Source organism: Narcine bancroftii, chromosome 3 (assembly GCF_036971445.1).
Source record: "Narcine bancroftii isolate sNarBan1 chromosome 3, sNarBan1.hap1, whole genome shotgun sequence".
Classification (NCBI taxonomy): Eukaryota; Metazoa; Chordata; class Chondrichthyes; order Torpediniformes; family Narcinidae; genus Narcine; species Narcine bancroftii.
Window position 1 is genome coordinate 37,850,925 of NC_091471.1, and position 26,813 is coordinate 37,877,737.

Consider the following 26,813-nt stretch of genomic DNA (forward strand, 5'->3'; position numbering starts at 1 on the left):
CGCAGCTGAGTCGCTTCTTGCAGTCCTTGCTGATGTGTCCTTTACACAAACAGCCAAAACACACTCCATTTTCCTTTAAGAAAATGATTCTCTTATGATGCAACTTCTTTTCCATCTGTGCACATTTTTCTAAATCATAACAAACATATTTCCTCAACAGGTGAACTTTCACTTTCCTTAATTTCTTTATTCACCATTATCAGAGAGGTGGAAAATGTACTTTTCTTCACTTTTCTTTGAGGAAACGATTTGGACTTTTCAACTTCTTTGCTCATAGTTTGAGTACTCTTAATTCCATACACTGGATCTGTAACAACATCCACTTGTCTTTCAATGAAATCCACCATGTCCTTAAAAGTAGTTGCCATCTTATGTTTTCCTTGATATTTAACAATTTGTCTTCTCCATAATTATTTCATCTGGTTGGGTAATTTTTCTACAATGTTTACCATTTTTTGAGGTATGTCAAGCTCTCTAGGATGTCATGATATGGCAACATCCTCTTAGAAAGAGAGTGTAAGCTTGTAAATCATTTGTGTCCTCTCGTCTTATTGACAACCATTAAAGAGCCTTATCGATATAAGCTTTAAAATTCTATACTTGTCACCAAAATGTTTCTCTAATAACCACTTGGTCATTGTGAATCCTTGATCCGGAGCCATAAACTGGCAACACTTTACAAGTTCGCATGATCATCCACTCATGAACTGAAGCAAATACTCTAAACAATCCTCCAACCTATGACTTTTAATTTCAATGCTGCATTCAAAACTTCTCATAAACCTTGAAATTGAATTGGGTTACTATCAAAAATTGGAATTTTTATCTTGAGTAAAGAAGAGAGTGTCTGTAACTGAATTAACAATGCAGCCATTTCATCCTGTCTTGTCATGCCTAGGTTTACGTTACTTTATCCACCCAAATTTCTGCTTCTTGTCAGGAGTGCCTGGTATGGCCCTATAAGAGATGGCATTTGGCTCCTATCTTTGTCCAATGCAGCCATCATCAGGGTTTGATCTATGGTTCCTTGGATCCACCTTGTTAATTCAGGATCTGGTTCATCTGCCTGGTTCAAGACCAAGTCCAAATTGTGTCTGTAGCACTGGCTCTGCATCGTCTTAATCTGCTTAATCCTTGACCTATTATATTTCTGGCTCAGCCCTTAACTAGACCTGTCTATTTCAGGACCAAGCCTGTATGGCGGCTGTAGCACTAGTTCAGTTTTGTACCTAGACCTGTCTACTTCAGGACCAGGCCCTGGCTGTGGTTCTAACGCTGGAGCTTCAGTATCTAGTAGCTTCCTTTCTTGGAGTTCTTCATCAAAATTTTATGTTTTCAATAATTTACTCTAAGCATCGGATACCATTGAACTTTCCAGTGGTCATGACCTGGCTTCATTAATAGCAATTTCTTTGTCCAGTTCCATTCTTTTTTAGCTCTATTTCCTCCATTTTTAGCTGCTCCTCTTGCAGCATCTCCTCTTATTGTCACCACTCCCATGCCTTTCTTACATGCTCCTCCTGATCTTCTAAATTCAATTCAAGCTGAAACATTTTCCTTTTCACTTTAAGAGCTGTTAACTCGGTTTGAATCTTTAAACGACTCGATTCAACACTTGAAACTCTGGAGCTTGTTCTCGAGCTCCTCCTACTGGAAATATTTGATGGACTATCATGTGATTTTATTAAGTCTCATATGTTTGATGATTCTTCAATCTCTGACAATGTCTCCATCTTAGAATTTTCATCCTTCACACCATCATCTTGTGGCATGACTGCAGCCACTCTTGAGAATTCAGTAGACAATTCTATTAATGGTTTTTGCAGTATTTCTGGGAGTAGTGTATCCCACATAACCACTTTATTTTCCTTATCTATGTCCTTCATCAATCTTGCTTTAAGAGCCTTTTTATTTCCCTTGGTATCTAATTGCCGCTTTTTCAATTCTATTGCGAGCTCTGTTATTTTCATTTTCTCAACACATAATTTCTTAGCAACCGCTTCTGGCTTCTTAGCAGCTTCAGCTGCTAGTTTTTTCATTGTGTCATTTGTCGCACTCAGATATCAACATGCACAACAATTTTTCCAAAAACCAAAACAGTTCATCGGACAAGCGGCTCTAATGCCCTAAACCATGTTCTAATCTGCAAACAACACAGAATGGTTACCGCTTCATACAATGGTTTTGATTGTTGAGCTTCTTTTTCCAAGTTGCTTTAAATAGAGCTTGATCGATTCAGTCTGGTTCCAAATTCAATTTCAACTTTCTGTCATCTTCCAATTCATCCTTCTATTGACTAACGAGTCAATAACAACCACTCAATTGACTAAGTTGTAGCGATTATCTTCCTTTATAGTTGTCTAAATTATAAATTCGAAACTGGCTGTGTTATCTTGAAAACACACAGAAAGACCTTGGTTTTACACAGGCTACATTCAAAGGAATGCAAAACAAACTGTGGACTGCTCCATTTTAGCCCCTGGACACACATATTTCCTGGACACACTTTCTTCTCCATCCTCCTTTTGTAGAAAAAGTTCAACAGTATGAAACTGTGCACCAACAACCTTAAAGACAGTTTCCTCCCCTCAACAAATAAGCGACTGAATGAACCCCACAACAGTGCCCATGCTGCCTTTGCTATTAACCAATTGATCTTTTTCCATTGTAATGCTATACCCTTCCTATTTTATATAGCTGCTTGAGTGGTAGAATTGACTTGCTAGACTGCACAGAACAGCCCTACTCATTGTGCTAGGTATCTTCTTTGGTTTGGCTTCGCGAATGAAGATTTATGGAGGGGTAAAGTCCCCGTTTGCTGCAGGCTCGTTTGTGGTTGACAAGTCCGATGCGGGACAGGCAGACACGGTTGCAGCGGTTGCAAGGGAAAATTGGTTGGTTGGGGTTGGGTGTTGGGTTTTTCCTCCTTTGTCTTTTGTCAGTAAGGTGGGCTCTGCGGTCTTCTTCAAAGGAGGTTGCTGCCCGCCGAACTGTGAGGTGCCAGATGCACGGTTGGAGGCGAGATCAGCCCACTGGCGGTGGTCAATGTGGCAGGCACCAAGAGCTTTCTTTAGACATTCCTTGTACCTCTTCTTTGGTGCGCCTCTGTCTCGGTGGCCAGTGGAGAGCTCGCCATAGAACACGATCTTGGGAAGGCGATGGTCCTCCATTTTGGAGACGTGACCCACCCAGTGCAGTTGGGTCTTCAGCAGCGTGGATTCGATGCTGTCGGCCTCTGCCATCTCGAGTACTTCGATGTTGGTGATGAAGTCGTTCCAATGAATGTTGAGGATGGAGCGGAGACAACACTGGTGGAAGCGTTCTAGGAGCTGTAGGTGATGCCAGTAGAGGACCCATGATTCAGAGCCGAACAGGAGCGTGGGTATGACAACGGCTCTGTATACGCTGATCTTTGTGAGGTTTTTCAGTTGGTATAATGTGATCATAAACAAACTTGAAATGCACAAAGTCAGCAGCAGGTAATTAAGGCAGCAAATGCATAAAAGCCCCTCTATTGCTTGGAGTTGGAATTTAACATGTAGAAGTATAGAGGAGGTGAATAGAAGAATTAATTTGGACCAAAATCACGAATAATAAGGGGAAGAATACATTGGTGGATAGAGTCTATTGGCCCCCATAATGTAATTTTTCAATCTTTCTTCTTTGGCTTGGCTTCTCAGACGAAGATTTATTGAGGGGTAAATGTCCACGTCAGCTGCAAGCTCATTTGTGGCTGACAAGTCCGATGCGGGACAGGCAGACACGGTTACAGCGGTTGCAGGGGAAAATTGGTGGGTTGGGGTTGGGTGTTGGGTTTTTCCTCCTTTGTCTTTTGTCAGTGAGGTAGGACAAGCATAAATGGGGATATTCAAGAGTATATCAGAAGGAAGCTGCTATTATCATGGGAGATTTTAGTCTATTAATTGGACAAATTAAACTGTCATAGGGATGATAGAAGAGAAATCTGTGGAGTGTGGCAGGCTTGCTTCTCGAAGCTAAATGGGAACAGGTTATTTTAGAGTTGGTCATGTGTAATAAGGAAGTATTAATAAGAGATCTTATGGTTAAAGATCTCTCAGAGGTCGCAACCACAATATGATGGATTTCTAGATGCAGTTTGGAGAATAAATACCACAAGATCAAATCCAATGTCTTCAAATTATTTAATGGCATTAAGTTGGAGTTGTCCAAGCTGAACTGGGACAATAAGCCAAGAGTCAGATCAGTGGCTTGACAGTACACATATTCAAACAGCTGACCATCATGATGAGTTGGAATTTATCCCAATAAGAAGGAGGCATTCCATGAGAAAGAGCAGGACCTGCAATTATCAAAAGAGGTCAAGGATAACATTAAATTGAAAAATAAGAAAGTAGCACAAACTGGCAGAATACCACAGGACAGAGATCTTTTTAGAATCACCATTAAAATAGCTCATAAAAAGGGAGAGAACTGATTTCAGAGAAAACTGGCAAAAGTAACAGGAAGAGGTTCCAGAGATACACAAATAAGAACCATAGAGCACTGCAGCACAGAAACAGACTCCTTCAACCCTTCTAATCTGTGACTATTTTTTTTGCACCTAGTCCAAAACCAACCATACCTCTCCAATCCATGTACCTGTCTAAATTCTTCTTAAATGTTAAAAATGAGCCCACATTCACCTCAGCTGGCAGCTCATTCCACACTCACACTACTCCCTATGTGAAGATGTTCCCTCTAATGTTCCCCCTAAACTTTGCCACTTTTATTCTTAACCCATGTCCTCTGGTTTGCATTGGAAGAAAATAAATGCAGCATCTCTGGAGAATGAGGCTGCAAAATTAATAATTGACATAAATGGCAGAAAGTAATGAAATTTTTGCATCAGTCTTCACCAGAGATTCACCATTCTCCAAGATCGTTCAGAAAATCCAACGCACCTCAGTTTTAAATTACCATCTCCTTTGTTATTCTGTATCCTTTTTTAAGACACTCCCACCAGTGGAAATATCTCCACATCAACCTATCCAGTTGAGATTTAAGTCTTAATAACTTAAATATGTCATTTCACATAACACCCTAGTGAATCTCCTCTGCAGTTCACCAGTGCAATCACATCCTTCCAATAATATGGCTCCCACATCTGCACACGTGGCTCTAGCTATTCCCTCACCAAATTGCACCCAACCCTTTGATTCTTTGCCTAAGGTTATAAAGGCAATAATCCTGAATGTCTTCTTCACTAACTCATCTATCTGTGCTGTCATTTTCAGGAATCCTTGGATGTGTACACCAAGATCCCTCAGATTCCTTAGTACCCTCAAGAGTCCTATGATTCATTGTTCATAACCAACACCTATTAATCCTTCCAAAGTGCATCACCATGCGAATGAAATCGAGGAGCCTGGATAGTATGTTGCCTCCCAGGTGCCAGGGTCAGGGACGTCTCTACTCGAGTTCATAGCATTCTGGAGGGGGAGGGAGCCCAATGACTTAGTTAGGGGTGGGGATGAAGTCTTAAGAGGGAATACAGGGAGTTAGGGAAGAATTTAAAAAGTAGGACCTCAAGGGTGGTAATCTCAGGATTACTGCCTGTTCCTCACACTAGAGAGGGTAGGAACAGGAATTAATGCAAATGAATGCATGGCTGAAGAGTTGGTATAGGGGACAGGGGTTCAGATATCTGGATCATTCGGATATCTTCTTTGTGAGCTAGAAATAGAAAAAGCATGTCAGAAGGAAAATGGCAAAATAATTATGGGGGATTTTAACATGAAAGGGGATTGGAAAAGTCAGGAAGGTACTGAATCTCAGGAGAGAGAGTTTGTAGAATGCCAACAGGATGGTTTTTTGGAACAGCTTGTCAATAAGCCCACCAGGGGATCGGTGTTTTGAAATGGGTGATGTGTAATGAACCAGAGGTGTTTAGGAATTAAAGGTAATGGAATCCTTAGGAAATAATGATCATAATATGATTGAGTTCAGTTTCAAATTTGAAAATGTAAAGCTGATATTAATGTCTATATTTTCAGTGGAACAAAGGAAATTAGAGTGGTATGAGAGAGGAACTGGCCCAAGATGACTGGAAAAGTAAGCTAGATGGAAGGATGGCAGAGCAGAATTGGATGATATTTCTTGAAGAAATAAAAAGTGCTGGATAGATATATTCCAAGAAAAAATAAAATTATTAATGGAAAAATGGCACAAATGTGGCTAACAAGAGAGGTTAAGGCTAAAATAAAAGCAAAAAAGAGGGCAGACAAGGAAGAAAAAATTAATGGAAAAACAGAGGACTGGGAAACTTTTAAAAACATACAAAAAGTATTAGGAAAGAAAAATGAATTATGAAAGGAAGTTGGCAAATAACATACAAAAAGATACAAAAAGTTTTTTTTTAATATATGAAGTGTAAAAGAGAGACACGGGTAGACGTAGGACCGATTGAAAACAATGCTGGAGAAATTATAATGGGCAATAAAGGACGGCAGAGGAACTAAATGAGTATTTTGCATCAGTCTTCACTGAGGAAGATGGTAGCAATATATCTGATAGTCAGAGGTCTTAGAGAATAGAATTAAGTACAGTCAAGATTACTAGAGAGAAAATGCTTGAGAAGTTAAGTGGACGAAAGATAGACAAGTCTCCTGGACCGGATGAGGTACATCCACAAATTCTGAAGGAGATTGTGGAGGCATTGGAAATAATTTTTCAGAAATCAATACACTCTGGTATGGTTCTGGAGGATTGGAAGGTCGCAAATGTAGTTCCACTGTTTAAGAAAGGAGGGAGGCAGAGAAAAGGAAATTATATAACGGGAACTGGAGAAGTCGATGTTAATACCATTTGGTTGGAGGGTGCCCAAACAGAATATGAGATACTGTTCCTCCAATTTGTGGGTCATCTCAGTCATGCAATGCATGGGACCATAGACAGACAAGTCAGCATGGGAATTGGGCAGGAATTGAAATGGGTTGTCACAGAGAGATCCCCGCGATTGTAGTGGACAGAGCTGAGGTGCTCAAATGAAGGAATCTCCCAGTGTGCGACTAGTCTCTTCAATGTAGAGGAGGCCACAACGGGAGCTCTGGATGTAGTAGATGACCATTTAGATTCACAAATAAGTTTTACTTCACTTGAAAGAATTGTTTGGAGCCTTGAATGGTGGTAAGGTAGCAGATGTGGATGCACATATAGCACTTCCTGCGGTCATAAAGGTAGGTGCCAAGGGGGTGAAGGAAGGAATGGAAGGAGTGGTCCCTGTGATCAGAGAGGGAAAGATGTGTCTGGTGATGGGATCACGTAGTGGGTGGCAAAAATGATGGAGGATGTCATTGAATGCAGAGGCTAGCAGAATGGTAGGCAAAGACAAAGGGACCTCTTCAACCCCTGTCCTCTGTAAGGATTCCATTCCTTTCTCACAATTCCTCTGTCTCCATCACTTCTACTCCCAGGAAGAGGTCTTTCATGCCAGATGATCTGAGATGTCCTCCTTCTTCAAAAAAAATGTGGCTTCCCCTCTACTATCATTGGCTCAACCCTCACCTGCATAATCTCCATTACCCATGCATCTCCCCTGCCTCCCTCTGTCCCCATGTGCAACAAGGTCAGGATTCCCCTTGTTACATTTTTGACATTACATTGCTGCCTGACATACTGAATAGTTCAGCAGTATTTTGGTTTTGTTTTATAGATGAGTGCATACACATTCTAAATAGGACACATAAAACTCTCATCAGAAATTTTCAATTAAATGAAAGCCCTTTGCATTAACTTTACTAAACGATTGTTGGATTTAGTCTTGCTGAAGGTAACCAGCATGACGAAAAGTGATCCAATAGAAAACATACCTGATGTTTTTGACTTCATAGTCAACTATTTATTGTGAAGTATCTTGACTTTTTAAGTGCTTCCTGCAAACAGATGTAGATTTTCATGATTTTCAGTTATAATGTACAATTGCTGGATGAACAAGGCTATGAAATATCATGAAAATCTGACTTGAAACAGCATGTATAAAACTGGCTTAATTTGCCATCAACCACAAATCTTGAGACAGCAAATGCATCATCAGATGAGTGCTACATTCAACATTTCCTTCTCCTTCCATGTCTGTATCCTTCATCTATGTCTGTCAAGCCCCTGGATGAACTTATTCTTTGAACAATGTTCTTAATGAAGTCTGCTTCACATTTTAAGTTGCATTAAAGCTAGAAAATATTTTAGATTGTTTATAAATTTAAACAATGAATAATCATTGGATAGCAATGTTAGCCACAGCTCAATACTTTCACAGCATTTTATCCAAATAAATCAAATATCAAATAGCTTTTTATTGTCATTGTACAAGTTATACAACGAGATTTATGACAGTAGTACAAGGTTACCAATGCAGCGACGCAACCACAGGCAGCACCACAGAAGTTAAATAAAAAATTTAATTTACAGTGCCGTATATGTCCTTTATGTGAATGGGGTGGGGGGGGGGGGGGGGTATCAGCTGTATGTATAATAGATGTGGAGGACAGGGAGGGGAATTTGTGGATATGTGTGTTCAGTGTAGTGACAGCCTGGGGGAAAAAGCTGTTTCTGAGTCTGTTTGTTCTTGTCTTAATTGACCTGTAGCGTCTGCCAGAGGGTAGTAGGTCAAACAGATGCAGGGCAGGGTGGGTGGGATCCTTTATTAATGCTTGTGCTCTACTGAGGCAATGAGAGGTGTTGAGATCCTTCAGGGAGGGTAGGGGACATCCAATTATCTTTTCTGCTGCCCTCACCACCCGTTGAAGTCTTTGCCGCTCTTCTTCAGTGCAATGGGAGAACCATACTGTGCTGCAGTACAGCAGGATGCTCTGTATGGTGGTACTGTAGAAGGTAATCAGCATCTTCTGACCCACCTTGCTCTTTTTGAGCATTCTCAGGAAGTACAGGCGCCCCTGGGCCTTTTTGATGACTGCTGAAGTGTTTACAGTCCAGGAGAGGTCGTCTGAGATATTGATGCCCAGGATGATGGATATGGTGTCTTCCGTCGATATTGAGCTGTGGACCCTCGTCACACAGTCACCATCTATGTAGAGGGGGAGCGGGTCAGACCTGTGCTTCCTGAAGTCCAGAATGAGTTCCTTTGTTTTTGTGGTGTTTAGGATCAGGTTATGAGCTCGGCACCACTCGGTCATATTCAGGATTTCATTCCTGTAGGCAGACTCATCTTCCCCTGTGATCAACCCCACCACCATGGTGTCATCTGCAAACTTCGCCACGGTGTTACTGGTGTGGACAGGTCTGCAGTTGGCGGTGTAAAGAGTGAAGAGCAAAGGGCTCAGCACACAGCCTTGTGGGGAACCTGTGCTCAATGTGTGGGTGGAGGACAGGTGGGTTCCAAGTTTGACTGTCTGTGGTCTATCTGTAAGGAAATTTTTGATCCATGAACAGGTGAGAGGATGAAGGCCCAGAGCAGACAGTTTGCTGACTAGGATATCGGGGAAGATGGTGTTAAAGGCTGAGCTGAAGTCCACGAAAAATACCCTTGCATAGGTGTTCCTGTGTTCCAGATGGCTCAGCACAGTGTGGAGGATGATGGATATGGTGTCTTCCGTCGATCTGTTCGCTTTATAAGCGAACTGGTGTGGGTCGAAAAAGGGAGGGAGACAGTCTTGGATGTGGCCTAGGACCAGTCGTTCCAGGCACTTGGTGATGACAGGTGTTCTGCTCAATTGTTCTTCTTTTGAGTCTATACAATTTTAATTTATAAAGAACAACATTCTTGTTACTGACAAGTGAAATTATGTCTATGGGAAAAATTTTATCAGAGCTCAGAGATAAACCTATGTTACTAAGATAAGTGACAGATTTATGACCACATCTCCCTTTAAGAGCACATCATGCTGTTTAATCATGTAGTCCTCCCCTTTCCCATGCCCTATAATGTCCCATGCAGCATCAAGATATTTTCAACCAGAAGCCAATACAGTTTATTTGCCAATCAAAATAGAAAAGAACTGTTCCTTCCCATGCAAAAAAATACTTCCAAGATGTTATTTTGTTTTTTAAAAAACAAAATGTCTACTTTTAATTGCTAGCTATGTCTAAGCTTCAACAATACTAATACGTTGTTGGACTTCTTCAAGATTTAATCAATATCTAAAACAAATCATTCACTTTTAATTCAATATATAATTATAAATTCAGCTTAAACTTTTGAACTTGCAAAGGGTTTCTTTCTTCCAAGATCTTCTCAGGAATATACTAGGAGCCAAAAAAAAAATAGTGCAGGGATTTCAATATACGATGCACATTGATTGCCGTACTGCCAACATCCCAGTTCTGTGGATCATTGGCTGGGCACATTAGGAGTGAACCAATATCATGAACTTTAATTCAAGTTAAAGTTTCCCTCTAATTCTTAAATTTAGTCTTCTTTTAAAATGGGAATTGTAATATTGTAGGAATGGATGTTCGTAATTCTGCAAGCAATAATTCTGACCTGAAAATTATACAACATAAAATGCTGACTTAATTGAGAATATCCCAGAGAGTTTCAATGTTATTTCTTGTTAAGTAAGAATTCCTGGTGCTCAGCTCATTACAGCACAGCAATGCGCTTAACAACAATCTCTACAACAGTGGTTCTCAATCTTTTTCTTTCCACTCACATACACTTTAAAAATTCCCTATGCCATAGGTGCTCTGTGATTAGTAAGGGATTGCTTAAGGTGGTATGTGAGTGGAAAGAAAAAGATTGAAAACCACTGTTTTAATTATACTTAATTGACTCATTATGTGCATGGTTTCATAACTCCAAAGGAAATGGGCCAAGGACAATTTTTATCAAGCAAAATATTTCAGTAACAATTGGGTCTAGAGCAGTGATTCTCAACCTTCCCTTCCCACTTGCACACAACCAATCCCTTACTAAGCACAGAGCACCAATGGCATAGGGATTACTTAAAGTGGTATGTGAGTGGAAGGGAAGGTTGAGAATCACTGCTCTAGACCTTGCAACCGCTGCAACCATGCCTGCCTGTCCCGCGTCGGACTTGTCAGTCACCAACGAGCCTGCAGCAGACATGGACATACCCCTCCATAAATCTTCGTCCACGAAGCCAAGCCAAAGAATGTGAGTGGAAAGAAAGAGGTTGAAAACCACTGTTCTACAAGTAAACAATGTTCTTGGCACATTGGCCTTCATAAATCAAAGTATTTAGGAGTTAGGATGTTCTGGTAAAGTTTGTGGTGGGGACAATTTTGGAGTGTTGTGTGCAGTTTGGGACACCTAACTACAAGAAAGATATCGATAAGAATGAAGGAGAAGATTTACTAGGATGTTGCCGAGATTTGAGGAAATGACATGCAGGGGAAGGTTAAAAAGATTAGGACATTATTCCAGAGCATAGGAGAATGAGGTAGAGGTATACAAAACTATAAAGTGTACAGATAGAGTAAATGCAAGTAAGCTTTTTCTACTGAGATTACATGAGGTACAAACCAGAGAACATGGGTTAAGGGTGAAAGAAGAATAGTTTAATCAGAACATTAGGGAGGATTTCTTCACACAGAGAGTAGTGGGAGTGTGGAAACAATTTCCAGCTGAAGTGGTGAATGCAGGCTCAATTTTAACACTTAAGAAAAATTTCGACAGGTACATGGCTTCAGGTCAGTGAGACTAGGCAGCATTATAGTTTGGCTCGAACAAGAAGAGCCTATTTCTGTGCTGCAATGTTCCATGGTCCTATAGTCAATCCCTGCAATAGTCTTGTTATCCAAAGAGATTGCACATAATTCTCCAACATACCTCCCTTTCAACTGCAGGACAAGATCCTGAAGTTTGAGAACGACTTTGCAAGGAGCTAAAGCAAAGCTATAGTCTAAGAAAAGTAGTCGAACATAAGTGCCTTTGACATCCAGGTATTCTGGGGTGGAGGAGAGAGGTAGGGATCTGTTTGGCAGGTTGGCAAATTGAAGTGGGTTAAGACTGGCTGGTAGAATAGAACTGATACGAGTCATGACCAGCTTCTCAACACACTTCATGACCAATAAATCCAAGATTCTTGTGCCAGTCTCCAGCAGTCTGCAGTCCAGTTTGAATCCCTCGACCACAGTCACCAGCAGTCTACAGCCTGCACGGGTTCCTCACCTCAAGTCACCAACACCTTGTGTGTTCTTCAGCCTCAGACCCTTCATATGCCTGCCACCGTGGGTCATCTCATCTGCTTCTCCCTCTCAAAGAGAGGATGGGATTCTCTTTTTCTGGTGTCCTGTGCCAGTCCTCCGCTTCCCGAGAGTCTGTAACCCCTTGTGGTTGCTGCCAATCATAGGCGCCGCCATCTTGGGTACAGACCCAAGCAATAGAGAAATAATAATGAAACAGTACTTAAGAGAATATATGATCTGTCTGTTTCACATCTGCTGCCACCAATTCAAATACTGATACCATGCTTAATTTAAAGGTTAACATGAGACAGATCTTCTGTGATGGCAAATCAGGCACAAATTCATTGGAGTTGCAGTTTGATAGTTTCAGGAAAACTGGAATCAAGGAAATGAGAGGGGATTTAATTGAAATAGGATGAATGCTGCCTCTTGTGAGAGAACGGATCTAGGGATCATTGCTTATATCAGTCTTAGGGGTCTCATGCAAAAATAAATCAGAGGAAGGTTAAATTAAAATGCTCAAAATATGCAGAGTTTGCTGGCGTTGATGGTGAATCAATTAATATTTCATGCCAACCTGTCATTCAAATTGGAAAAGGTTAGAAATACTAGACCATCAGATTTCAGATTTATTATCAAAGTACATACATGACATTCAACCCTGAGATTCCTTTTTACCTGCAGTCACAGCAGAATTACCACTAATTGGTAGTGAAAAAAACTGTACACAGCATGAACGTGTAAATAATTAAAAGAAATGTAAGCAGATAACGAAGTAAACAAACTGACTGCTCAACTACAAATGCTTACTATTTCCCTCTCCAGAAATGCTGCCAAGCATTGTGAACATTTCCAGTATTTTCCATTTTTCATTTTACATACTTGCATCTGATGCTGGGTGATAAGTAGCTACCATGGTAGGCTCAGTGCTTTGGGATGTCAGACAGAAAGGCTAGGTTCAATTGCATCCAGAAGGGAGCACTCTAGTACCTACTTGACAAGGGGTTTTCACACAGATCTTAGAAGCCATCATTAACACCATAAGTGGTGCCCAATTCTAGTCGACACAAATGCATTATCAAATATCTGATGCTGCAACTTCCACCTACTGAATATGTGCATTCATGTACACACACACACACACACACACACACACACACACACACACACACACACACACACACACACACACACACAATCAGATCAAATTACCAAAGTAAAAGGTCTGCTTGTTTTTATATGTAGGACATCACACAGATCCCAGTAGCTCATTAGAAAAAGGTGAAGCAGCACAATACACAATATATGGCTGCAACCCAGAGAGCACAAACCGTGGTTTACCATTCTACAAGTCAACTCAGACTGCTAAAGCATACATACATCATGAAAGTGCAGTCTAAAATCCAGACTTCTCAGTCACTTTCTAAATCTATTGGTAGCCTTGTCAAATGAAAAGCAGAAATTTTTTCACCAGGTTTTTGTTTTACAACCAATGAGATAGCAGAAAAAGACAGACAATAAGGAAATACAGAGGAATTATGTTCTTTTGTATATAAGGTAGCATTATTTAATCTATCAGTAAATGGAAGTTGCACTTTCTGGTACCAAACTTCAAAGTTTGGATTTATTGTCAGAGTATTTACACAACATCGCATACAAATCTTAGATTCTTTTTCCAGTGGGCAAGGCAGAATTTCTACTGTACTCAAGAAAAAGATATGCATACAAAAAGGAAAAATGACAACAAAAAAGAAATGTAAACAAACTGATTGTTCAATACAGAAAAAAAGAGTAATAAATAATGTGCAAAGTAAGAGTCATTAAATGAGTCTTTAACACTTGTTACGAGCCCAGAGGACCCTAAAAACTCGGCAGCAATAGATATTCACCAAGACAAATGGTTACTTAAACAAAAGTTGCTTTTAATTGTATTTAAACATGAAAACAGAATCACACTTTAACTTATCTATTATTAACTTAACCTAACTTAATCCACTTCTAATTCTAAGCGCACGTTCATGTAATGTGTGTATAAGTTCAGAAAAGTTCTTTGGTTCACAGTCCAATTTCACTTCTCACTGGTTCACTGTTCACTGGTTGCAGGAAATTCTTACTGTGCACAGAATTTAACATTTATAAAGTTCACCAAGCTTTGGAGCTTGAAAGGTAAATGGTTACAGCTCAGGAAGATTCTTGTCACTTTTCAGAGAGAGATTTGTTGTTCCAGGACATCCAAACTGATGTACTTCCATCAGTCACTTCAGTGTCTTGCTGACAAAATTTGTCCCTCAGGGTTCTCCAGATGATAACCTCTTTCTTTCAGGTCACCACAGAGTTCCTTTTTGTTTCTTTTATTCCAAGTGAAACATTAGACAGCCAGTGGTTCCTCTTGCATGAACCACAAGGGCTTTGACCAGGCCGTCTTCCAAAAAGGCCTTCCACAAGCTTGCCAGCTTGTCCTGCTCCAGTCCCAGCTGTTGCTGGCTGTAACACTGTACAAGTGATCTCTCTCTCTCTCTCTCTCTCTCTCTCTCTCTGCTTGCAAAACCACATGACCCTCTGAAAACAACAAGTTCTCTTCCAGATAATCTGCGGCTCCAACAAGATCTTTCATCTGTTGCTTTTGTAAACAATAATCCATTAGTGAAGTCCCTTGAGCACTCTTCAAAGCTCTTGCAAAAGCTGTGGAGCCGATATGTCTAGCATGGGGCAGAGCTCTAGTATTTCAAATAAGATCTGTTTTAAAGTGTTTGTATGTGACCTTCTCTAACAAACCTTTCCCAATTTATCTCCCAAAAATATATCTATATACTCTACATACTCTGTCACACACTGACCATCTGAGTTTTTCCAGCATTTTGTGTTTTTACTCTGATTGAGTTTGTTGCTTAGGAATCTGATGGTGGAAGGGTAACAACTGTTCCTTAACCTAGTGGTACGAGTCTTGTAGCATCTATACTCTTTCCTGATACCAGCAGCGAGCACTGAGCATGATCTGGGTGGTGTAGATCTTTGATGATTTCTGCTGCTCTCTGATGGCAGTGTTCCATGTGGATTTTTTCAATAGTGGCAAGAATTTTGCTTCTGATATACTGGGTAAGGTCCACATTTTCCATTGTGCATCTGTAGAAGTTGGTCAAGGTTCCCGATGGCATAACGAACCTCTGCAAACTCCTGGGGAAATTGAGGTGCTGGCATGCTTTCTTCACGATAACATTAGTATGTGGGTCCAGGAAAGGTACTCCGAGATTGTAACTCTCAGGAATTTAAATTTGCTTGCTCTCTCTACCTTTCATCCGCCAATGATCACTGGATCATACACCTCTGGTTATCCCTTCTTAAAGTCCACGTTCAGCTCCTTGGTTTTGGTGAAATTGATTAGGAGGTTGTTAGTATACTATTCAGCTTTTTCAATCTCCCTCCTCTAACTCATCACCCCTTTTTATACAGCCTACTAGTTTGATATGATCAGCAAATTTGTAGATGGTTTTGTCGTATCGAGCCATAGTGGAAAGCAAGTGCAAAAGGTGGCTAAATTCACAGCTTGTAGTGCTTCAGTGCTGATGGAGTACTGAAGAACATGTTCTTGCCAATCCTCAGTGATTGTGGTCTGGAGGATCCAATAAAACAAGTGGGGTGTTGAGGCCCAGGCCTTGGAGTTTGATGATCAGTTTTGAGAGGATGATGGTCTTGAATGCCATAGTGTAGTCGATAAAAAACATCCTGATGTATGTGTCTTTGCTGTCCAGGTGCTTCAGGGTTTTGTGTAGAGACAGTGAGATAGCATCTGCCATAGACCTGTTGCTGTGGAAGGCAAATTAGAGTGGATCCATGTTGCCACAGAGGCAGGAGCTAAAATGCTTCAACATCAGCATCTCAAAACAGTTCTTCACCGTGAATGCAAGTGCCACTGGTTGGTCGTAATTTATCCAGGTTAACATGCTCTTGGCCATCAGTACGATTGAGGCCTGATTGAAGCAAATGGGTACCATGCCCTGTCAGAGTGAGATGTTGAAGATATCCGATTGAAGAACAGGTGGAACAGGGAAAATGCTTATATTATCTATTAATTTCCTTTCCCTCTCATGCTTTATAATCTCAGCTGTTCATCATTAAGCTGATGTAAGGGTTAGAACATAGACCACTACTGACCTATATATTCCTACCGTAAAAAATCTAAACTTCCCAACCTCATAACACTCTATTTTTCTTTCATCCATATGCCTGTCTAAGAGTCTCTTAAATGCCCCTAATGTTTCAGCCTCCACCACAACCCTTGACAAGACATTCCAGGCACCTACAACTCTGTGTTAAAAAAAAATGATTCCCTGTTGTCTTCCCTAAACTTTCCTCCCTTCTCTTTGTGCAGATGTCATCTGCTGTTTGCTACTTCCATCCTGGGGAAAAAAAAGTGCTGGCTGTCTACGTTAGACATGCCTCTCAGAATCTGATAGACCAGAGGTTAATCTGGTGAGGAGAAAGAGGGAGGTGATAAAGGTTACCAGAAATTGAAAAATACACAGTTGTTTATGTTACGTTACTGAGGAAGATTGCTCTCGAGTAAGTCCTTTCTGCTGCACCACCCCCACCCCACCCCACCCCACACTCCAATGCTGCTTGACACACTGATTTCCTCCAGGAGTTTGTTTTTATAATTTAGGCTCTAGATTCCAGCAACTTCAATCTCTTGTGCCTGGCATTAATCGGCATTATTTTCTCTTCATGTTACAAATCACTTATGAGTTGAAAGAGCAAAGTCCTTTTTGCTTTCAGTATACAGAAAAGTTACATGTGCAATGTAATCTGAGCAACTTTAATAGGACTATGCCATGAGGAAACTTACAGTCCTGATTTCCGCAAAGAGAGAATGAGATGCAGATCCGTCTTTATTCAAGAGTGCTTCAGTAATTTCCCTGACATAACAGTAAATAGTGAGAAATTGCAATTAACTTCAGCTTGAAAAAAGTCAAACATAAAGATTAACCGACAGTCACTGCAATATGATACATACCCTGCTCAAATGTTGCAGAGGGTCCTACTTGGCAGATTTTAGAGAGACCATCGTGTTGAATTGCTGACATTTCTACTGATATTCAATTAAGATCATTGTTCTCGGTACCAATACTGAGACCAATCTATCTCTCACCCCTATTTGGATGCCATTCTTTTCATTCATCAGTCATGTTGCAAAAGGTCTTTCAGTGCTTGACTTTTCACTCCACTCCTTGACAAGCCAACAGAAAGCATCATGGGCTTGAGCAGTTATACAAAGAACATGACAAGATGCAGCTGTTTTTACCATATTCTGCCATTCTGCACAATCATAATTGACCTTTTAGTTTCGTGTCAACTTCCTGCAATAACCCAATTATCACCAGCAAAAGCCAAATTAAATAAACTGGCAATTACCCCAAATGTATTGGATGTCCCTGTTAAACAGCACTGCAGTCAATGCCTTCCTATCATTGAATCCATGTTCATATTTCAGGTTATGAGGGGGTTCCACAGAACACTACAATTGCAGAGTTTGTGTCTGCATGCTGATCAGCATTACATATTCTGCATGCCGCCAGTGGATGGTCAATGCCTGCATGCCACTGCCTTGATTAACCTGGAGTTCAAACTTCCACTAAAATGTAAACAAGTATTGTGGCACTAGGGTATTCAAAAATGTAAGGTGTAATAGTCCTAATAATCTGATTGTCTTTTCCAGCCAGATTCTAGGTTTGTGCTATATATGACTTTAACACATCAGCTCTGGCTAGTGGTTCTCAATCTGTCAGTTCACCCTCTCCACAGAATTTGAAACCCAATTAAAGAGCTTGTCATGGAAATATTAGGGAAAAAGAACCTCCTATCTGTCTTTTTTTAAAATATTTTTAAACAGTCTTAAACATTTTCTGTGTTTGAATTGAAAAGCGTTTAAAATTAAAAGAGTAATTAAGCTGTAATGGTATTACAGCACCAGCGACCTGGGTTTCAATCCAGCACTGTCTGTAAGGAGTTTGTACATTCTCCCTGTGACTTTGTGCATTCCTGGGTGTTCCGGTTTCATCCCACCCTCCAAAAATGTACTAGGTTTGTAGATTAATTGTTATATTTGGGCGCCATGGGCTCATGGGCTGGAAGGTCCTGTTACCATGGTATATCTCAAAAAATTTTTAAATTTATTGATTTTTTTTTAATATTTTTGAATGTTCTTCTTTGACTTGGCTTCACGGACGAAGATTTATGGAGGGGGTAAAAGTCCACGTCAGCTGCAGGCTCGTTTGTGGCTGACAAGTCCGATGCGGGACAGGCAGACACGGTTGCAGCGGCTGCAGGGGAAAATTGGTTGGTTGGGGTTGGGTGTTGGGTTTTTCCTCCTTTGCCTTTTGTCAGTGAGGTGGGCTCTGCGGTCTTCTTCAAAGGAGGTTGCTGCCCGCCAAACTGTGAGGCGCCAAGATGCACGGTTTGAGGCGATATTAGCCCACTGGCGGTGGTCAATGTGGCAGGCACCAAGAGATTTCTTTAGGCAGTCCTTGTACCTTTTCTTTGGTGCACCTCTGTCACGGTGGCCAGTGGAGAGCTCGCCATATAACACGATCTTGGGAAGGCGATGGTCCTCCATTCTGGAGACGTGACCCACCCAGCGCAGCTTGATCTTCAGCAGCGTGGACTCGATGCTGTCGACCTCTGCCATCTCGAGTACTTCGACGTTAGGGATGAAAGCGCTCCAATGGATGTTGAGGATGGAGCAGAGACAACGCTGGTGGAAGCGTTCTAGGAGCCGTAGGTGATGCTGGTAGAGGACCCATGATTCGGAGCCGAACAGGAGTGTGGGTATGACAACGGCTCTGTATACGCTTATCTTTGTGAGGTTTTACAGTTGGTTGTTTTTCCAGACTCTTTTGTGTAGTCTTCCAAAGGCGCTATTTGCCTTGGCGAGTCTGTTGTCTATCTCATTGTCGATCTTTGCATCTGATGAAATGGTGCAGCCGAGATAGGTAAACTGGTTGACCGTTTTGAGTTTTGTGTGCCCGATGGAGATGTGGGGGGGCTGGTAGTCATGGTGGGGAGCTGGCTGATGGAGGACCTCAGTTTTCTTCAGGCTGATAACATTTAAAAGGATTCACGGCTGGCAAAATTCTGTGCTTCCCAATAGTTTTGATAGCTGTCAGGATGTTTTTGAAATGTGTCTCTGAATTATGATTCCTTATGACCCAGCCAATGACCATCAAAATACTGCCAGACCCCAGAATGTGGAAAACCTGTGGAATAAACCTACTGTAGTGGACCTAGGTAAGGGCATTTGGGGGCATTGATTGCAATTCTGAGCAACACCATCTGGCTCATAGAATTAATTCCAACAATCCAAAATTGTGTAGTTTCATGGTGATATTTTTCCCCATTCTATGTTCCAAGATGTTTAAATCTACTTCTCCAATTTACAATAAAGGCACAATTTTCCTTTTTATCTGTAACATTATTTCAGCTTTTTCTCTTCACACCTGCTGTCTATCCCTGCTGGATATTTCCAGCATTTACTTTCATTTCAGCCTTCCAGAAATGATAATGTTTTGTATCTCATGGTTCCATCATGATTTGCTTTTCGCTCTTGTCTCCATTCATCTTTTATTTACATATCCTGCAATTAAAAAGCCTTTACCGCACTCTTTCAGCTATCATCAGCTCCAGTATCACCAGTTCAGCCACTAGTTTTAGAAGCAATATTGGTAAGTGTATTAAACATATATAGTTTACAAACATTAACCATCATGCAGTCTTTCTCCAATGATTGAAACAGATGAATTTATCAGACACAGCATTTATTTATGCAGTTTTTATGTTTTTATACAGTAGCTTCAAGTGGTACTTTGACTTCGGGGTGGGGGGGGGGTGGCGTGATGGCATAGGAGAGAGACGTGTTGGAACATCTCTCCCAGCAGATTTATATAAATCTGATCAGATTGGAATGACTTTAAACTACATCAAAAGTTATTAAATTAAGATTTAACAAGCAACTAAATACAACTATGAAGAAGAATAGAATTCAAACAATTTAAAAAAACGACTTTAAGACCATCAACAAGTTTGGAAGAAGTTTGGCCTACTTTAGAAGCAGAGCCTGAGATCTCAAGTAGTCCTCCCCCCCCCCCATGGACAGCATCGATTGCTGGCAGTGTTGTCGGCGGCACCGACACCCCGTCTATGGATCCCTGGGAAAGATGGCATCTGGAGCTCCCCTCCTGAAGCCGAGGATACAGTGTACACGCGCTCCATACTGAACATTTTTAACCCTGGGGGGGGGCTACCGCTTGTCGGTCCAGTGAATCTGGAGCAGGCCCCATACCCGAGGGGAGGGGGAGAGAGGAGCTGTAGCGACTGAGAAGATTAAAGGGGCAGGAGAAAGGGGAGAGGACCAACTGCATCCAAACAGCTCTGAGGAAGAGCTGATCAGTGAGCCTGAGGAAGAACCTGAAATACTTTAAACTGGTCAGGGTAGGCCTTTTACTGAATCTAAAGAATATTTTGACAGCCAGTTTCAGATAATGTTACAACATATGTCAGTAGGTTTTACTTCTGTTAAAAATCAACTGGCTAGTGTTAAGGATGATATTTCTAATGTTAAGGCTGAATTGGTGAAACAAGCCAAAATGGTGGATAAAGTGCAAAAAAAAAAGCAAAGAAGATGAATGACAAGCTGGAAGATTGTGTTAAAACAATTGGTCGGTATCAAGAAAAATTTGATACATATGATGATTCTTTTATGGGATGGAGAGTTGAGAAGGAGAACTTATTGAAAAAATTTGATACTTTGGAGAATCAAAGTTGGAGAAACAACATCAAGATTTTGGGATTACCAGAAGATTTTGAAGGATCGGATCAGGTGAAATTTTTTCGTTAATGGATACCAGAAATGTTATGCGCTGAGATGTTCCCGAAGGGGCTGGAACTGGATAGAGTACATAGAACTTAAGAAGTAAACCAATGCCTGGTCAACAACCCCGATCAGTTTTTATTCGATGTCTGAGATACCAAGATAGGGAATTAATTCTGAGACTGGTGGTTCAGAATGCAAGAAACCATGGAAGCCCCTTGATGGTTCAAAATAGAATGGTATTTTTTTATGCAGACTTAAGTCAAAATGTTATTAAAAGGTGTAAAGAATTCAATCCTACAAAATTGATTCTTTGGCAGAAAGGTTATAAATTTGCTTTTCAATTTCCAACAGTGTTGAAAGTTTTCTCTGGGGAGTATGATTCTCGTTTCTTTGATAACGAGAGAGAAACTTTGGAATTTATGAAGTCCTTGCCGGATCCAATCTCAAACAAAGAAGAATGGAAGAACAGAAATGAAGATGAAGAAGAAGAAGGGGAAGAAGAGGAATCTCTTAGGAGGGATGTGAAGACACTGTAGCTCGACTGAAGACATTGCTCGCTTAGTGGCTTGAGCCACTAGCCTTGTTTTTGGGGAAATAGTACTTGTATTTTAGAGGGAGGGATAGATAACATTTTTTTATATATACATAATATGTATTTTTCTTTCTTTAAGGAGGCAAACTGCTTTGATTTGTTGAGAAGGAGATCCAGCTGCATAGATTATGGAGAGGACAAAGTAGATGCTAATTTAAAAATCGCCACATTTAATGTAAATGGGCTCAATAATCCAATTAAACAAACAAATAAATAAATAGATAATAATTTTTTTTAAAATAAGTAAAGAAAAACAGTGGTATTTTGACTTCATGATTGCTGAAAGCATTGACTTGGACAATCAGACGAAATAAGAAAAGATCTTCTCAATAGCCTGAAAGAAGATAGATGTTAAAATAAAAACACAACGCAGGAGAAACTCAGCAGGTCAAACAGTGCACTTTATATAGCAAAGATAAAGGGACATAATCAACATTTGAGCTTAAGCCCTTCATCAAGCTATGAGTAAAATGTAGGCAGATGCCTATAGTGGGGATGGAGGGGAGGGGCAGAGGGAGGGATAGGACCACAGTCTCAAATACAGGAGGTAATAGGTGGGTAAGAGAGGGAGAGCACATGTAATCAAGGGGATGGGAAAGGCTCTGTGAATGGAGAGGGAAGGAGGTGAGAGTTGGAAGAAAGAAGACAGTGATGGAGAAGACAGGGAGAATGGGGAGTAGGAAAGCAGAAACTGGAGAAGTCAATGTCCAGATGGAAAAATAGGTATTGTTCCTCCCATTTATGAATGGTGCTCATTTGATTGCACCTGAGGCCATGGACAGACAGGTTAGCGCAGGAGTGGGGTGCAGAATTGAAATGGTTGGCCACTGGGAGATTTCAGTCATTGATGCAGACAAAATGAAGATGGTCAACAAAGTGATCTCCCAGTCTGCATCCAGTCTCTCCAATGTAAAGGAGGCCACAACAGGAGCATTGGAAGCAGTAGATGACTCCTTGGCCCTTGTCATACTGTTGTACCAACTAGATGGGACAATTTTCCTTCTGACAGAATAATTATTCTGATTACTCAATCTAACATTCTATTTCCTGATTTAGAACCTGGTGATTCTGTGGGACCAAAGTCTGGTATTTTCAATCATAGTTTATACACTTTAGCAAATAACCATAAAGAAATTAAAGAAACACTAATTAAGGGCACCTACATTAAAAAAAATTTAAACAATTTGACCAACAAATATTATAGAAAACCAGACTATAAGCTAATGCACAACAAGTGTTTCTCATTTAATAACCAAAATGATCAGTAAAAGCATAGAACCATAAAACACTACAGCACTGAAGCAGGCCCTTCAGCCCAGCGAATCCATGTCAAACTATTTTTCCACCTACTTCCATCAATCAGCACCTGGACCCTCCATACCCATTCCATCCATGAACCTATCCAAATTTCTCTTAAATGTTGAAATCCAACCCAAATCTGTTGTCAGCTCATTCCATGCTCTTACCACCCTCTGAGAGATGATCCCTCCAATGTTCGCCTTAAACATTTCACCTGTCACCCTTAACCCATGTCCTCTTATTGTTGTCTTACCCAACTTCAGTAGAGAAAGCCTGCTTGCATTTACCCTATCTATACCTTTCATAATTTTCTATACACCTATCATATCGCTCCTCATTCTCCAATGCTCCAGTTAATAAAGTCCTAAACTATTCCACCTTTCCTTACCACTTAGCTCCTCAAACCCCTCTGTTCTACAACACTCTGCCATTTACCATACCCTAGCTCATCCTCCAAAAGTACAACACCTCATATTTGTGCACATTAAATTCTATCTACCATTTTGCAGCCCATTTTTCTAGCTGATCTAGATCCTACTACAAAACTTTGAAAGCCTGCCTCACTGTTCACTACACCCACAATCTGCAAACTTGCTGATCCAATTTATCTTTCATACTGCTGATTCCATGTGGGTTAAATGGCTAATTTAGTGAGTCTGTTCCTGGTAATCATGCGGTGTGAAACGTCCCAACCTGGCAGGGAGTTAAATTCAACCAGGCTCTGACACTTGATGGGGGTAAGTATCGGAGCCCAGTGGAGTTAACTCAATAATTTCCTTCTGGCGGTGTTAAAGCACAATCTGCTCTCACATTGTCACTGCTGGAGCCAGGACCCCCTCCCCCCCCCACCCCCCTTAAAATGCTGGATTGCCAATTAACCAGGTAAATCATGGTGCAGTGGAAAAGGTTCTCAAGTGCAGCATGCCCGGTAAGTTTTCCCACTTTGTAAGAGGGTTGGCAGTGTGAAAAACTGATAACAAATAACAATGGACTCAGAATTGATCCCTGAGGCACACCACTGGTCATAGAGCTCCAATCAAAGAAGCAATCATCTACTACCACTCTCTAGCTTTTCCCACAAAGCTAAAGTCTAATTCAATTTACTAGCCTATCCTGGAATCTGAGTGACTAAACCTTCTTAATCAACCTCTCATTGTCAACAGCCTTACTAAAATCCATGGAGACAACATCCACTGACTTTTCTTCATCTACGTAACTGGTAACATCTTAGAAAAACTCTGTAGTTAGACACAACCTACACTCACATATCCATTTGACTTTCCCTAATCAGTTCCAGTCTATCTAAGTACTTATATATCTGGTCTCTTTGGATATCTTTCAATAAAGAATGCACTAGTGATGGCTGGCTCACCAGCATATAATTTCCCAGATTATTCATAGAGCCCTCTTTAAACAACAGAACAACATTACCTATGTCCAGTCCTCTGGCACTTCACCCATGGCTAAGGATGTTTTAAATAACTCTGTTAAGGATTCTGAAATTTCTATTCTAGCCTCTCTCAAGATCAGAGGGATCCTTCTCTGTAATATGTTAAAGGTTCCATTATTGTCACGTAATACTACATTTAGAATGTAACACACATGAAATTCTTTAACTACCACTTTGTCCAGCACCCCTCACAGAAATGAGGCCCCAGCGAGGGGCCAGTGCTCTAACCACTGAGCTATCGGAGTCTCTCCGATAAAGGGTCTTTGACTTCATTGCTGATTTGCCTCACATCTGTCGACTCTGTATCCATCTCCCAAGTAAATACAGATATAAAAAATCCATTTACGATCCCCCCCATCTCTTTGGGCTCCAAGCTTAGATAACCACTGCAATCTTCAAGAGAATCAATTCTGTCCCTTGCTATTCTTTTGCTCTTGATACATCTACAGTTTCCTTCACCTTGTCTACCAGAACCACCTCATGTCTTCTTTTAACACTCTGGATTTCCTTCTTAAGTGTTTTCTTGCATTTTTTATACTACTCAGTTATCTCATTTGTTCCTTGCTGCCTATACCTGCTATGCATTTCCTTCTTCTTCTTAACCAGGGTCTCAATATCTCTTGAAAACCTTCCGTACATCTTACCTGTAATTCTGACAGGAATTCTGTCGTCACAAAATTTCACCTCAGAAGGCTCCCCACTTACCAACCTTTGCCAGGAAAAAAAATTGTCCTCATCTACATTTCTTATACAATTGTTGGGTCCTTTCACCCATTTAGAATCTCAACCTAAGGACCAGACTAATTCTTTACCATAATTAGATTAGACAGAACTATTTTAGTAATGTCTACTTTCCAACCCTCCAGCTTTCAAACTGCTGCCTCGCCCAGTTAATTCAACAAACTCAATCAATCCTCTAATCAGAACAAAGAAAATAAATATTTCTAATGCAATAAATCCTAAGGTAAACCATTCACCCCGTTTCACATGATGCATTTTCTGGATAATCCGCCTTTTAAAGAAACTTCTCAAAACTGCCCAGCTCTTAATCTTTTAGTTAACTCATAAATTTCCTTTCCCCACGTCAATCCCTGACAATCTGCCAAGATCATTGCGATGGTTCAATTCAGCCGTTAACGAAACGGGGCACTGCCACAACTAAGTCCAGGTTGCAGAGAAGATCAAACACGTCGGCGCCTGATCAACTGCATGAATAGCGGGGACATCTGGGGCGCTCCTTCGCAGCAAAGAGAACTTAGATCGCAAGGGTGGAAAAAATGCAAATAAAATAATAGTTTGACGCCAATTCTGAATACAAGCTTTCGTGTTGCAGGCTTCCACAGCAGCCTAGTGCTGATCAATCCTGTGACACACCCACACCTGTGAATCTTCTCCCATGCAAACACTCCCTTCAGCTTCTTCCAGACGTCGGTAAATGACTGGATGGGACTGACCACTTGACCAATTCGCATCCTCCCGATGAGCTGGTGAACTTATCGCCTGTCCGCAAATTGCGGAGCAAACTCCTTCCATCCTCCTCCTCTCTCTCTCTCACACACACACACACAGAGTGACATTTTCCTTGTACCTTTGCAGATACCCTGGACTTGCTGACAACCCTGTGAGAGAGTCCCTCCATCTCTAGACCGATCTAAATTTGAAAATCTTCCCCCACACTTTCCTTCAACCCAGCACCTCAGATTTTATTTTAAATAAAACCCCTTAGATCTTGGCAAGAGAAGTTGACCAACAAAATGCACCGATATTCCGACAGTACCTGTTGTGTCTGTCAACTGCTGTGATTTATGTTCCCCTCCAGATTGTTTGAGATCATTTCTCTTGCCTCCATCAGTCCACAGTCCCTGCCGATGGTGTGTCCGTGAATCAGGGACCCGGATGGATATGTGGGCCGCTCTCCTGCAAATTATCAGTGAGGTGGTTGGTGTGAGAAAGGGGGACGGGGACAGACCCCTCACCCAGCCTCACGGAAGATATTGTCCTTGCACTCTCTGTCACAGACACCCAGCGGAGAGGTGGGGCAGCCGTCAGAGGGGGCGTGATCGATGGACAGCAACGCCAGCCAATTGCCGAGGGGCCCCGCGTCCCCGCCCCGCGCGCCGCCCCGGGCCAACCGTCCCTCGCGGTCGGAAGCTCTTGGCCAATCGGGAAGGAGCGGGGCCGCCCCGGGCCAACCGTGCCTCGCGGCCAATCGGGAAGGAGCGGGTCCCTCGCGGCCAGGAGCTTTTGGCCAATCGGGAAGGAGCGGGGCCGCCCCGAGCCAACCGTGCCTCGCGGCCAATCGGGAAGGAGCGGGGCCGCCCTGCGCGCCGACGACGTCGCAGAATCGCCCGCCCGAACTCCGGCCTGATGCCAAATGGAGGTGGGATTTCGCACCGAGGTGACAACTGATGGACAAACCTCAGACCCCAAGGAAGGCCATGAGGTCAGATGAACGAGTTGCGTGGGATTGAGGTGTGTCCAAG

The 26,813-nt window shown here is 41.5% G+C and overlaps 1 protein-coding gene across 12 annotated transcripts in view; it reads right to left on the reverse strand.

Annotated features, from left to right (window-relative positions):
- LOC138757088 (zinc finger and BTB domain-containing protein 7C) overlaps positions 1–26,541 on the reverse strand; it is a 259,055-nt gene extending 232,514 nt beyond the window's left edge. For 4 of the 12 annotated variants that reach the window (XM_069923851.1, XM_069923843.1, XM_069923850.1 and 1 more), the window contains exon 1: positions 26,108–26,539. The gene's annotated coding sequence lies outside the window, so the exon portion shown is untranslated. Of the gene's footprint in view, positions 1–4,149; positions 4,322–7,829; positions 7,893–16,969; positions 17,040–17,137; positions 17,351–26,107 lie in introns of those variants that run through there. The other 8 variants (XM_069923841.1, XM_069923839.1, XM_069923846.1 and 5 more) reach the window with 6 other exon arrangements.
- Positions 26,542–26,813: the final 272 nt, after the last annotated feature.